Genomic DNA, 13,701 nt, shown 5'->3' with positions numbered 1-13,701 from the left:
CCTTACCCAGTTAATTTTGTCTTTCCTGTGCCAAGTGCAGAGACTGGCACTTAGCAGGCACTCAATGACTCAACTTGTTTGGAAACTCAAATTAATGTCCTAAAAAAACAACAAATTGTAGGGAACAGTAGGTGTGAGGTTTTTGTTTGTTTTGTTTTGTTTTCAGAATTACTCCTGGTGGTGCTCGGCGGACCATATGGGATGCCTGGAATCGAACCAGGTTGGCCACATGCAAAGTTACTGAGAGATTAGCTGTGCTATCACTCTGGCCCCTGTGAAATTAAGATGTATTGTTTTAGAGAGTGAGAGAGAGGAGAGTGAATCAAGCAGTGGTGGGGTAACAGTGAACGGTGGTGGAGAAATATTAGTACTTTTGTAGTGGGTTTGATATGGCAACATATATTTCCTAAAAGGAACAAATTTGCACTCCCAAAGCACACACCATTATGTAAACCAACATTACCTTTATAAAAGCTTTGAAATTTTTTAATTAAAAAAGTTAAAGGGGGCTGTAGCGATAGTAGAGCGGGTAGGGCGTTTGCCTTGCACACAGCCAATCTGGGTTCGATTTCCAGCAACCCATATGGTCCGCCGAGCACCACCAGGAATAATTCCTGAGGCAGAGCCAGGAGTAACCCCTGAGCATTGCCAGGTGTGACCCAAAAAGCAAAATTAATTAATTAATTAATTAAAAAATTTCTAATAGTGGGGCTGGAGCGATAGCATTGCAGGTAGGGCATTTGCCTTGCACATGGCAGACCTGGGTTTGATTCCCAGCATCCCATATGGTCCCTCAAGCACCACCAGGAGTAAATCCTGAGTACAGCGCCAGGAGTGACCCCTGTGCATTGCCAGGTGTGACCCAAAAAGCAAAAAATAAGTAAATAAACAACTTCCTAATAGTTTCTTTTTTAGCAGTGGTGGTGAGGTTTGGGCCACACCTGACAGTTCTCAGGGCTCACTCCTGGTGGGGCTTGGGGGACCCTATGCGGCAGCACAGATTGAACCTTGGTTGGCCTCACTCAAGGCAAGAGTTCTATCTGCTGTACTATTGCTCCTGTCCCTTCCCAATAGCTGTAAGGAGATAAGTGGCAGAGAAATGAAAGCAAAACATAACAAAACAAAACCACTCCCTCAGCTCCCAGCCCTCACCCAAATTGCATTATCTTTACTGTAGTAGACTTTCTGAATAATCTTGCTGACCTTCCCTCTGCCTTCCCATTCCTAACATGGATTAGGTAAGTATCTTTGTGTGTTAGCATCATGCTCAACTCATCACCTCATGCAGTTTCAAACGTGCTGTGAGTCAGTGCCAGAGCCCAGGATAATGCCAGGCCCATTCTTGGTGCCCTCATATTGGTTGAATAAGTAAATGAGTGGATGACTTCACAAATCTCTGACTGTGTTTAATAAGATCTGAGCGTGGAGTAATATCCCATACTGAGTTTGGATTTGTAGTGAGTTAAGCACCGTCGCATTGTGAATACAGTTTGGAGGATGACTAGTGTGACCAAAAGTTCAAGGCAGTAGACAGAAGCAGCTCCTGCAGGCAGAGAGATTAGGCTAGAGCTCTCAACAGAAGTGTCCAGAAGGAGATGGAGAACCCTTTCACCATAGCTGAGTTGGGGAGCATAGTGGATACACTTATGGGGTCTGGCCTGTGTGATGGTGCGGTCACTGTTTTCCGTGCACCATATGCAAAGCTCGCTCAAGTCAAGGGAAGAGCCTCCATGTGAACCTTGTTTCCTTGACCCATCTGATGGCTCAGGCTGACACCCTGCCTCGGTTTCCAAAGCTAAACTTGATGCAGTAGAAATTTCCTGATGCCAACTGCTTCAAGAGAACTGTTCCTGCTTCTAGCTCTAATAGACTTTAATATCCTGCCTATCATTATTTATTTTTTTCCCTTTAACTTTTATGGGGAGGGAGTCATTGGCCATATCTTGTGATGTTTAGGAGTTATTCCTAGATTCTGTGCTTAGGAGTGACCCCCTGGTGGTGCTAAGAAACCAGATGTGATACCAGGGATCTAAATTGGGGTCAGCTGCATGCAAAGCAAGCACCTTATATCTCTAGTCTTCCCTCCTTTTCCAAATAAAAAAAATTAATTGGGTCACACTCAGTGATGCTCAGGGGAATTACTTAGCCTCTGCACTCAGTAATTTCTCCTGAAAGTGCTCAGGGGACCATATGGGATGTTGTGGATCAAACCTGACTTGGCTGCATGCAAAGTAAGTGCCCTACCTACTGTCTGTCTCTCCAGCACCCTCCTTCTTTTCAAAACTAATTTTCTGTTGGAGTGACCAGATGCATTATAAGTTTCAGCGTGTACACATACTGCAAATAAAGATGAAGTTATATAACATTAAGGCCACCACTAAAAGTTCAATTTTAAATCTTTCATCATACACTTAACCCTTTCCCCCCTTCCTTTCTGGTCACCATGAATTTGGCTTTATACTTTAAAAGTTTGGTTTATTATGTCCACTCATTTGTTTTGTTATCTTTATATGCCACACATTTGTGCAATAATAAAGTGTTTGTCTTTTTTCATTTCACCTATTTCATGAAGGGTAATAACTTCTAGGTACATCCATGTTGTTGCTAATGGCAAAAATTCATATTTGTTATAGCTTAATAGTATTTCATTGTGCACGTATACCACATCTTTTACCACTCTCTACAGGCACTTAGGATATGTCAGCTCTTAGTAATTGTGAGTAATACTGTGAGGAACATAAGGGTGCCTTTCTCTTTGAATTCAGTGTTTGTATTCTTTGGGTAAATACCCAGGAGTGGAATCATATTGAATTCCTACTTTTAATTATTTGAAGACTTTGCATTCTGTTTTCCATATGGCTGTGCCAATTTACATCCCCACCCACAGAGTCTAAGGGATTCCTTCTCATCACATCCTCTTCAACACTTGCTTTCTGTCTTGGATAATAGCCCTTCCCACAAGTGTGAGGTGATAGCCCCTTGTTGTTTTGGTTTGCATTTCCCTCATAACAAGAGATGAAGCACATCCTCGCGTGTGCCTGTTTGCCATCTGGACGCCTTCTCTGAATGGAGAATATCTATTCAGAGCTACAGGGGCATTTCTTTTCTTCATGGTTTTGACAGGATGGTTTTGACAGGAAAGCAACAGGGTAAGGTTGTGCGTGAGCGCTCCTGGCCTGGCTTGGACAGGTCGGTGGTGACTGATTAGCCAGCCCAATGTGTCTGGCCCTGACAGGGTTCTTCAGAGAAGGCACTTGCTGTCTTAAAACTGGGACAGTCCTGGGAAAACCAAGATGAGTCAGTTACATGGAGCATGTGTTTTTACCTATGTTTTACCCATGTGTTTTCTGGTTTGGGGCCTATTATCTAGCACACCCATTTTGAGTTATTTTTTTTATGACGTTAACAATAAAGTTTCAAACTTTTGCATGTAGCACTCCGTTTTCCTAGAACCATTTGTTGAAAGAGTGTTCCTTTCTTTATTATGTGGTATTTATTGATTTATTTGTTTTTAGCCACATCTGGCAATGCTCAGGCCTTATTCCTGGCTCTTTGCTCAGGGATCACTCCTGGTAGTACTTGGGGGAACCACTCATGGTGCCAGGATTTGAACTGGGTTGATTGCATGCAAGGTAAGAGGTTTACTTGCTGTACTATTCTTCAACCCCTGATTGTTTTTATGCAGATTATATGTTCACTTAAGTGTAGGCTTATTTGGGCATCTCTCTATACTATTCCACTGATCTAAATGTCCATTTTTGTTTCAGTACCATATTGCTTTAGTTATCATTGCATTGTAATGTAATTTGGTGTTAAGAAAGATAATACCTCTTTTTTTGGGGGGGAATGATACCTGGCTTAGGACTTATTCCCAGCTTTGTGCTCAGGGATCACTCCTGGCGGGCTCAGGGATCATAGGAAATACCAGGGATTGGACCTAGGTTGGCTGCATTGCAAGGCGTGTGCCCTCCCTACCCACTCTGCTATCACTATGGCCTCTCAATTTTTGTCTCTCAAAATTGCATTGACCATCCAGAGTATTTGTGGTTCTCTATAACTTGTAGAATTGTTCTGAGTTTGTTCATAAAGAGTTAAAGGCTCTTTTTGCAGTTGCCTCGAGCAGAGTACAGAACTGATGGACATTGAATATTTCAGACCTGGGTGAGTCTCTGCCCCATCATATCTCACTCCTGTGACTGCTCCCTAACCCTCAGTTTCACATCTTATATTGGGATCAAATAGTGCCATGCATATTGGGTTGTCATGAAGAATAAAGAGAGAAAAATCATTGAAAATAATTTGCCTGGGATCGGAGCAATAGTACAGCAGGTAGGACATTTGTCTTGCTTGCAGTGAACCCGGGGTTTGATCCCTGACATCCCATATGGTCCCCCAAGCACTGCCAAGAGTGATTCCTGAGGCAGTGCCAGGAATAACCCCTGAGCATTGCCGAGTGTGACTCCAAGAGCCAAAAAAAAAATTTGCCCACAGTAAGTGCTGAAAGTCATGATTATCAAATAGCCTGGTATTTATTATTGCTGTCTCTTCATATTATGTTTCTAATGCTGCCTAATATATCATCACACATTCAGTGACTTACAATCCCAGATCTTTGCCATCTCACAGCTGCCTGGCACAGAGGACCTCATGGCTGAGCTGTTCTCTGCTTGGGACCACCAGGTGTGACCACCACATAAAGCTGAGTGTTCATATTTTCCCTCTAGGTTCTTTGGAGATTGATTGGCAGAACTCAGTTCTCTGTGGTTGTTGCATGAAGGCCCTTGGCTCCTAGAAACTTCTTCCCTCACACATGGTCTTCTTCTGAATGTGACAGTTTACCTCTTAAGACCCAAAGGGGAGACTCTATTATGCTAATCTATTATGCTAAGATTTATATTTATAAAGGGTTCACCAGATTAGGTCAGGAACTATCTGGGCAAACTCCCTTTGAATAACTTTAAGATTTGTGACTTCAGTGGCATCTACAAAGTCCCCTCCCCTTTACCTTGTGAAGTGACTTGGTTAAGGTCTATCCCATGTATTGCTGGCACTCTAGAGGAGGAAATTATATAGAGGGAGGGGTTGCTTTAAGATTCTACCTTTGCTCCCGACTTCCGGTCTCAGAAGAATCAAAGGAGGGCATGGGTGAGGTGAGTGAGTGCCCTGGACAGAAGCATGTGTGCACCCCCCCCCCCACACACACACACAGAGAGAGAGAGAGAGAGAGAGACAGACAGACAGACAGACAGACAGACAGACTTGCACATGTTCTAGAATCTGTCTGTGGAACACCTGGCAAGAAATAAGAAGTTTCCTGAGGAAGGAAGAAGCAGGGGTCCCTGCCACAACTTGAGGGCATGAAACGTTCCCTTTGGGAAACAGCTGAGTGAAAGAAGCAACAGAGGATGGTGAGATATGCCCCAAGTGGGCCAACTTCTCCCACAAGTTCCACTTCCCCTAAATAGGATTATTTTCAGAATGGAAAGCTCGGGTTAGGAAGAGATCCGCTGTGCAACTGGGTTTTATTATTTATTTTGAATTTACATTCTTTTTTTTTAAATTGAGGTTGTGTAATTTTCCATGCACATACAACCCAACACCATACTCATCACCAGTGTATCCAACGCCCCCGACTCTGCCCTCAGGACCCCAATGGCCCATCCCTTTCAACGCCTTCTTCCTAACTCAAATTCCCAACTAAAGATGAATGGATCAAGAAGTTGTGGTCTGTATCCACAATGGAGTACTATGCAGCTCTAAGAAAGAATAAAACCATGAAATTTGCAGTGACATGGGTAGAACTAGAGGATCTTGTGCTGAGTGAAGGAAGTCAGAAGAAAAGGGATATACAAATAATCTGTCAGGTATGTATTTTATTATTTTTATATGCACAGCCTGGTAAGCTACCTGTGGCATATTAGATAGGCCAAAAAAACAGTAACAACAAGTTTCACAATGGAGACGTTACTGTTCCCGGCTCGAGCAAATCAATGAACAAAGGGACGACAGTGCAGTGCTAAATGCACCCACTTCCTAACTTCCCCATTTCAGTAAATGTCGCCCTGTCACTAAGTCTGTGAAGGTGTGAAATGGAGACACTGACCTTCTCACCCAATCCTCTCCATTCAGTCCTCCCTACCCAATCTTCTCACCCAGTGCTCCTCCCTTACCAATGCGCTATGAGCTCCAGCAACTCCGCTTCCCAGGTGAACTAGAGTCACTGTGTGTGCCCGTCCCATTGGTGTGGCTGATGTCCATGCTAATACTAGCTCTCCCAGGGTCACTCCATGAATACCTCCTGCAGGGGTCATGACCTTTGCCACTTCCTTCATTAAAACCCATCAGGGACTCTTCACTGATCTTCAGCTGAACTCCAATGGCCAGGATGTGGCCTCACACCCCTCCCAGCCGTCTTTGCTTTCCACTCTGCTCACAAGCACCAGAAGTCCCATCCCCTCCATTAGAATGTAAGTTTCTACCAATCAGACCTTAGTGTTTATCACTGGGCCCCTGGGGTGAGGGGGGCTGAGGGTGGTGCTAGGGACAGGTCCAGCTACAGCCCGAACAGACTGAGAGATGGTGAGATTGTGCCTGTTGGCTTGTACCACCGTGGGCTTGGGGGTGTAGTGTGATGACCACAGCAATGGACACAGGAAACGTTGTTCTCCAACATGAGCATGCCAAGCTTCAGCTTCGGGTGCTGGAGAGCAGCGGGGTGGAAAGCAAAGAAGGCTGGGAGGGGGGTGAGGCCGCGGAGGAAGGATGGGCCTCAGGGAAGATGTGCGTGGGCCATGGGAAGCTCTGTAAGGGGCTGACCTCGCCTGACTGAATACAGGGCAGGAGAGAAACATAGAGTGGGCGGCGAGCATCCTGCGTTAGAGCCAACAGCACCAAAACCCTGTGGAAAAATGCAAATCTTATACTGCCACTCCTAGGGATATGATCTGGGGAGAAGGGTTTAGGTATAGCACCTAGAAATTCACATTTAGGGGGGTCACACCTAATAGTACTCAGGGCTTACTCCTGGCCCTGTGCTCAGGGGTCACTCCTGGCAGTGCTCAGGGAACCATAAGGGATGCTGAAGATTGAACCTTGGTTGTGGCATGTAAGGCAAATGCCCTCCCCACTATGCTATTGTTCTGCCCCCAGAGTTCACATTCTTATCAAGCTAGTCAGGTTTCCATGATGTGGGGGCTACTGGCCTCCTGCCCCAAAGCTTTTTACCTGACTGCTGCACCTCTGTGCCATCATGAGAGTAAGCAGCTGTGGGGAGCTGCTGAGCCCATGAGTAGGGGCCACTCTGGATTGAGAACGGTTGTGTAAGGTACAGTAGGCTGGGCCGTCAAGACTTCATGCAAAGAGAAAAGTCAAATAGTTCATTCATTATGATTATATTTTGGCTTTGGGGCCATACCCAGTGGTGCTCAGGGCTTACTCCTGGCTCTGCATTCTCAGGTTACTCCTAGTGACCTCAGGAGAACATATGGCTGTGATGGGATTGAGCCCATGTCCACTGCATGCAAAGCAAGAATCTTACCTGCTGTACTATCTCTCCAGCTTCAGTGATTTAAACAACTACATGTTCATTAAGGTAACATTGACTTCAGACTGGAGCGATAGCACAGCAGGCAGGGCGTTTGCCTTGCACGTGGCTGACCTGATTGAACGTGGGTTCAATCCCTTCGTCCCTCTCGGAGAGCCCGGCAAACTACCGAGAGTATCCTGCCTGCAAGGCAGAGCCTGGCAAGCTACCCATGGCGTATCAAAAACAGTAATAACAAGCCTCACAATGGAGATGTCACTGGTGCCCGCTCGAGCAAATTGATGAACAATGGGACGACAGTGCTGTTCAGTGCTAACATTGACTCCTGACATTATAGAAGTTTTTGGTGCACAACATTGTAATCATTAATCATGTTTTTTGACTGTTACACATTGAAATGATAAATTGGGGCCTGGAGAGATAGTAAAGCAATAAGAGCACTTGCCTTGCATATAGCTGACTGAGGATTGATCCTAACCACCCCATATGTTTCCCTGAGTCCTGCCAGGAGTGATCCTTACAGAGTCAGGAGTAAGCTCTGAGCACAGCAGGTGTGACCAAAAAACTAGAAAAAAAAAATTGAGAGTGTATTGTCTTAAATAAAATGGAATCAAATTTCTACTGGTGGATTTTTGTTAATGTGGCTACTAAACATTTCTAAATTACTTAAATAGCTCACTTTGCATTTTCACTGGGAGTTAGGGACCAAAATGTTCCAGCCAGGCCACAGCTGGAATAAATGATGTGTCACTCATAGACATTTGTCTTTAGGTACAGTTTCCTGCAACCATACAGGAAGTTGTAGCAATGAAAGTCTCCACATGAAGTCAACCTGTCTTGGCTAAATCTGGAAAATGGTTCTTTGAAGCTTGTGGCTGTATGATCATAAGAGTGTTTCATTTACTATTTCTGATCACAGATGTGGCACATTATTAAAATATCATTTTTATGGTCACCCTAGAGGCGAGGGTTATCTGAATATGGGAAGAGAAACAGCTTGTGGAGCTGTTGTATAAATGAAATTACTAGAAAGCAGTGCACTCGATTGCATATTGGCTTGGGGGCTTCTGCTTATTAAACTGTTTAGATAGCAGTTTCTGCTCATTTCTGCAGAATTGCTCTCCAAATTAAAAATTTGGCTTGGCACACCAACATGGCAGAGTCTCTGGAGGAGTATATCCTTTCCTTTTTTCTTGTTAGTCAGGCCTAAGTACTTAGATGTACTGATAGGAAGCTCAGCCTGTCTTTACGGAGAGTGTGGATAAGACTCTAGCACAGCCTTGTGAACTGACACACTTCAATTTGCCCATGAGAAGTCAGCACAGGCTTTGAGAAAGTCCATCAATAAAGAAGCCACACCTCTCTCTATCTTTTTAGAAACATTTTTTAATTGGTCTTAATAGTTGAGGAAGTTACTGTAAAAAGGGATGCTATTAATAGACCAGATCTACCACATAAAAGAAATGAAATATAAGCCTCAGAATTCAGATGATAAGTAATTGCTCGGCCAATCAACAAGAGGGCAAAAGAATGAACATTTGGGCTAGAGCAATAGTATAAGGAGAAGGGAGCTTGCCATGACTAACCCGGGAGTTATCCCTGAGTGCAGAGCCAGAAGTAACCCCTGAGTAGTTCTGGGCGTGGCTCTGTCATCAAAAATAATTAAATAAACAAAACACTTCTTTTAAAAAGAATGAACATTTGGTGCACAGTTACATAGTTCTGTATATATGTATGTATATATATGTATATATATATATGTTCATGTTTCCAAGGTCAGTATTACAGCATCTGGAATATGGTCATAACAACCATTTGGATATTTCTGAAAACATCTATTCTCACATGGAGCCGAGAGGTCATCCCAACTGGGCACAAGATCTTATCCTCTCACTTGAATTATATTTAATCTTACCAATGCACCATCAGTGACATATGAAGATTCACTGGCTGATGTAACTGAGTGAAAAGACCAGATTTTTCTTTTAATTTCTAGTCTTGAAAAATGGATTGGGAGGAGAGGAAGAAAAAGGAGGAGGAGTAGAGGAGAGACAGCAGGAGGAAGAGTGAGAGAGAGGGAGAGAGAAAAAGAAGAGAGAGAGAGAATGAGAGAGAGAGGGAGAAAGAGAGAGAGAGAGAGCATGCAACACAATACCATTTTGTGATTCAGCTGACGCATCCTTTCCATTTCCCCTTCAATCATCTGAGTTAATGGGACCACAGAAAACATTAGCTATGCCTAAAACCTCATCTCAGTTTAACCCTTTGTTTCAGCCCTTTTTTTTCATGAAAACAAGATTCCTTACCAGTGTCCCCTTATACTGAGACCAAAACTGAAATATAAAATGTAAGAGGCCAAGCAGAGAAAGGAAGTTGGGAATGTGAGGAAATTGAGAGTTGCTTAGGGGCTTTTCTAGAAGGTTTCTTTGACCCCAGTAAAGCATTCTTAACTGGTGTAGTGACATGAAACAAGCCAAATAAATACCTAGGTGCAAGGTCTGATCTTGATGAAATGTTCAAAAAGAGAAATAAAAGAATTGCCATTGTTTTTCACTCTCCCTACTCTTCTGTTGTTCTGTTGTAAGCATTTTTAAGCATGACATCAGAGAAACACCTGCCATTGAGAGATATGTTGGTGTTGATTTCACTCAGACCTGAGGAAGCAGGAAAGAAGAAAATGCCAGTGAGGAGGAGAAAAAGGTAAAGAGAAGTGAGAACAAAATAAAGATGATTAAAGAGACACTTTCAAGGAGGTGAGGGGTACAGACTATGATGCCAAGGGCTGTTTAGCTCAAAGGTGCCCCCTCAGCAGATCAATACTGGTGTAACAATGAGTTTCTACTTCATGCAGACTTCCTTATTTTGCAGAAACAGAATTGCTTATGAAAAGATGATTAATCATTCAATCTATAGAAGGTAAGAAAAACAGTATGGGTTGTAAGATCTCAGAGGATGCAATTATTGCCACCAAAAGTTTGCAGTTCCAGGGAGGAGAGATTTTCTGGGACCCAGGAGAACAGTTTATGGGTGGGACTATTAGTGGGAGGGATGGTGACATGGAAGGATGGTGACAATGAAAATGTTAGGGATCATTTCAGTGGACACTGAAGATTGTACTTATTCCACTTTACAGGATAACTATAGTCTAAAACATTTCTGCAATTCACTGAGTTGTGGTTGTTTTTGCTAACATATAGCAAGCACCATGCACTTGGTTGTGGTGCTTGCTAGAGGCTACACTTGTTCTTACACCAGGTATCACAGCAGCAGTGTTGGATGTCACATTCAGTGATGTGGGGTAGTGTTGGATATCAAACTCCTGACCTCATGCATGCAAGAGAGGCTTCTGTAAACTAAAAATTTCTAGATTAAGACAAACAGATACAGTAGGTAAGAGAAGTGCAAAACTCATTGAATTTCAACATGAGACCTAAAGCTTGAAAGCAACAGCCATCCCCTTCCAATTTTGGGAGATTCTAGTGATTTGTGAGACAATAGATTATGAAAACAAAGATCTGTGGGAGAATAATGAGTGAACCATTTTCTGGACTGTAGTGAAATATTCCCTGAAAGGAAGGTCTGTGGTTTAGGATGTGGAGACCTCTATTATCAGCTAGCTTATGGGATTTGGGTCTCTCAGTAGAGTGGCAAGTGTTCTGTTGTTGCTTTTAGAGAATGGTGACTTGTGAAAGAAGAATTGCAGTAGAATAATCTGGCAGTTTGTAGAAGACAGTTTGAAGAGAGGACCAACTAGACAGGAGAGGCAAAACAGCTGGAGATCACTGGTAGATGAATATTTGAATGATCTAAGTGCAACATGGAACCTGAATTGAATTGGTTACTGAGGAGATGAAGATAGAAGAGAAGATGTAACATGAATAAAAGAAAAGAAGCAGCAATATTACTTGAAGGGAAGCAGGGAAAGGGGAAAGAGAATTAGGGAGAACTTTTCATTTTGAACCTGAATCCAAAGAGACTCATTGTGCAATTCTATTCTGATCCTGCAGCTAGCATAATTCAGGCGAAGGGCTAGGAGTCCGTTATCAGCCGTGATTTAAATAAGATACAACACTTTCCTGATTAGACTGGGAAAAGCCTTTGTAATACTTCTACTGAGTCTTCAAACTTGAATTCCCTGTTCTCAAGGAATATTCAGCTGAGACATGCAGAGTAAACATCAGAAGAACAGAGGTCACAAAAGGCAAAGAATGAAGAGTTTCAAATTATATTTCTTAGTTCTGTGTAAATCACCATAAAATATAAAAGTCAAAGAACATCAAAGATTTCCTTACATAGAAGAAACGAGAATCTCTAGTATTTGATAATAATCATGATAATGACTTTATTATGTTCTCACTGTGTGCCTACACTGAACTGTGCTCTTTGCATGCTTTAATTCATTTCATCCTTTTGTTGTCTATGATTGGAGACATTTGTCCAAGACCACAGAATTAGTAAATGACATAGAAGAGACCAAATTCAACTCTTTACATTTAACCTCATTTTTATTTTTAAATGTTTTTGGTTTAGGAGCCATACTCAGTGGCACTCAGGACATGCTCTTGGTTCTGGGCCCTGCTCAAGGGTCCCCCTTGGCAGCAGTTTCCAGAGGTGGAACTCCAGAGTTGAGAATAAGCAACCAGAATTCCTGAGTAATGTCTGGAACTCATAGCTTTCTGTGATGGGCCCTCCTTGCCATGGCCAAAGACCTCATGAGATTCCTATGACACTTTTCTGATTACATTGGGGAAAGCCTTTGTAATATTTTTTCTGAATCCTTCAAACTTGAATTTTCTTAATTTTATCATTGAGAGTCTATATTTCTGAAATACATCTTGTAAACTGGCAACCTCTCCCTTTTTCCAATTTTAAAAAAATGACTTCTGATTCATTTTCTTAATTTTTGAGACCTCTGTTTCAATGATCGAGTGCTGCAGAGCTGAAGTCTTCCTGAAATAAACAATGCAACAATTGAGGGTGAATTTTCTATTAGAGCAACTAAATGCCTCAGAGATGAGACTTCATTACAAACTCACATTCCCAATTCTCACTGTCAAAGCATTTTAAGTATAAAGTCTACATTGTAAAGCAAACCCATGCTCTTGGTCTCCACTCCATAAAACTTTAGTATATAACATATAGTTTTAAAAAATACAGATACAGATGTTAGCAGGAAAGTGGATTTTTTTCTGCACTTGTGAATTCTTGAGAATTTACATAACAAAGATTTACACACAAAACTCAGATGCTTGAGACGTTAAAGTTTATTATAGTTATTATAGATGGGTCCCAGTTCCCTGTGTACAACATCACCCATCTCAGCTGGTCTCTGGTCGGGATTACCACGTACTGGTAACGGGCAGAGTGTGCTGACTGGCCTTGTCGCTGCACCATTCTCTCCTTCAGTGTATATGTTCTTGATCTAGAGTTTGTCTAGCTGAGAGGGAGCCTGTCACCTATGACTCCTTGCCGGGGCTTGCTGCTCTGGAGCCGTTCCCTGGGCCTCTCTAGGACTGTGCCCTAGCTATTTCCCATTGTCCCAGCTTTACTTAGCCCCTGGCCACGGTCACGACCACGGCCATCGTTGTGTGCCGAGCACGTGTGGGTGTGACTTCCGTGCTGTCTTTTGTGTCTGGACATAGGAGCCCTGCCTCCTTCTGCCTTTTGTCCAGGAGTGAGAGCCCTACCTTTTCCAGCTGATTGTCTGGGAATAGGGGAGTGGGTAAAGGAGAGTACAAGCCTTGATTCCTCTTTTCCGTTGTTGTGGCTCTTTTTGTGTTTTTTCATTTCCTGGCTGGGACTTCCTTTTCTCTGCTGTTATTTTCCCGCCCTAGTTACCCCACCATTTATTCTTGATTGGACACCTTTGCGGGTCGGTGAAGTGAAAATGACCAGATTCAATTAATCTGGCACTCCACCTTTCCACCCCTATGTGTCACAGGTAAACTAAAGAGAGTCTCTGTTTTATTCTTTGTGATCAGAAAACCTGAAACGGGCTCAGGCATGAAAATAACAGTTAATGATGCCCATAATGAGCTTTCGTGATAGGTGAGGCTCTGTTCTGGGAGCTCCAGATACATCTGTTCATTTAATTTTCAAAAAAAACTAGATAGAGATGTTCCAAGCCAATTTAGCAAAGGAGAAAAGTGAACTTTAGA

Source organism: Sorex araneus, chromosome 1 (genome assembly GCF_027595985.1).
Source record: "Sorex araneus isolate mSorAra2 chromosome 1, mSorAra2.pri, whole genome shotgun sequence".
NCBI classification, from domain to species: domain Eukaryota; kingdom Metazoa; phylum Chordata; class Mammalia; order Eulipotyphla; family Soricidae; genus Sorex; species Sorex araneus.
Note: the sequence above shows the minus strand (reverse complement) of the source record.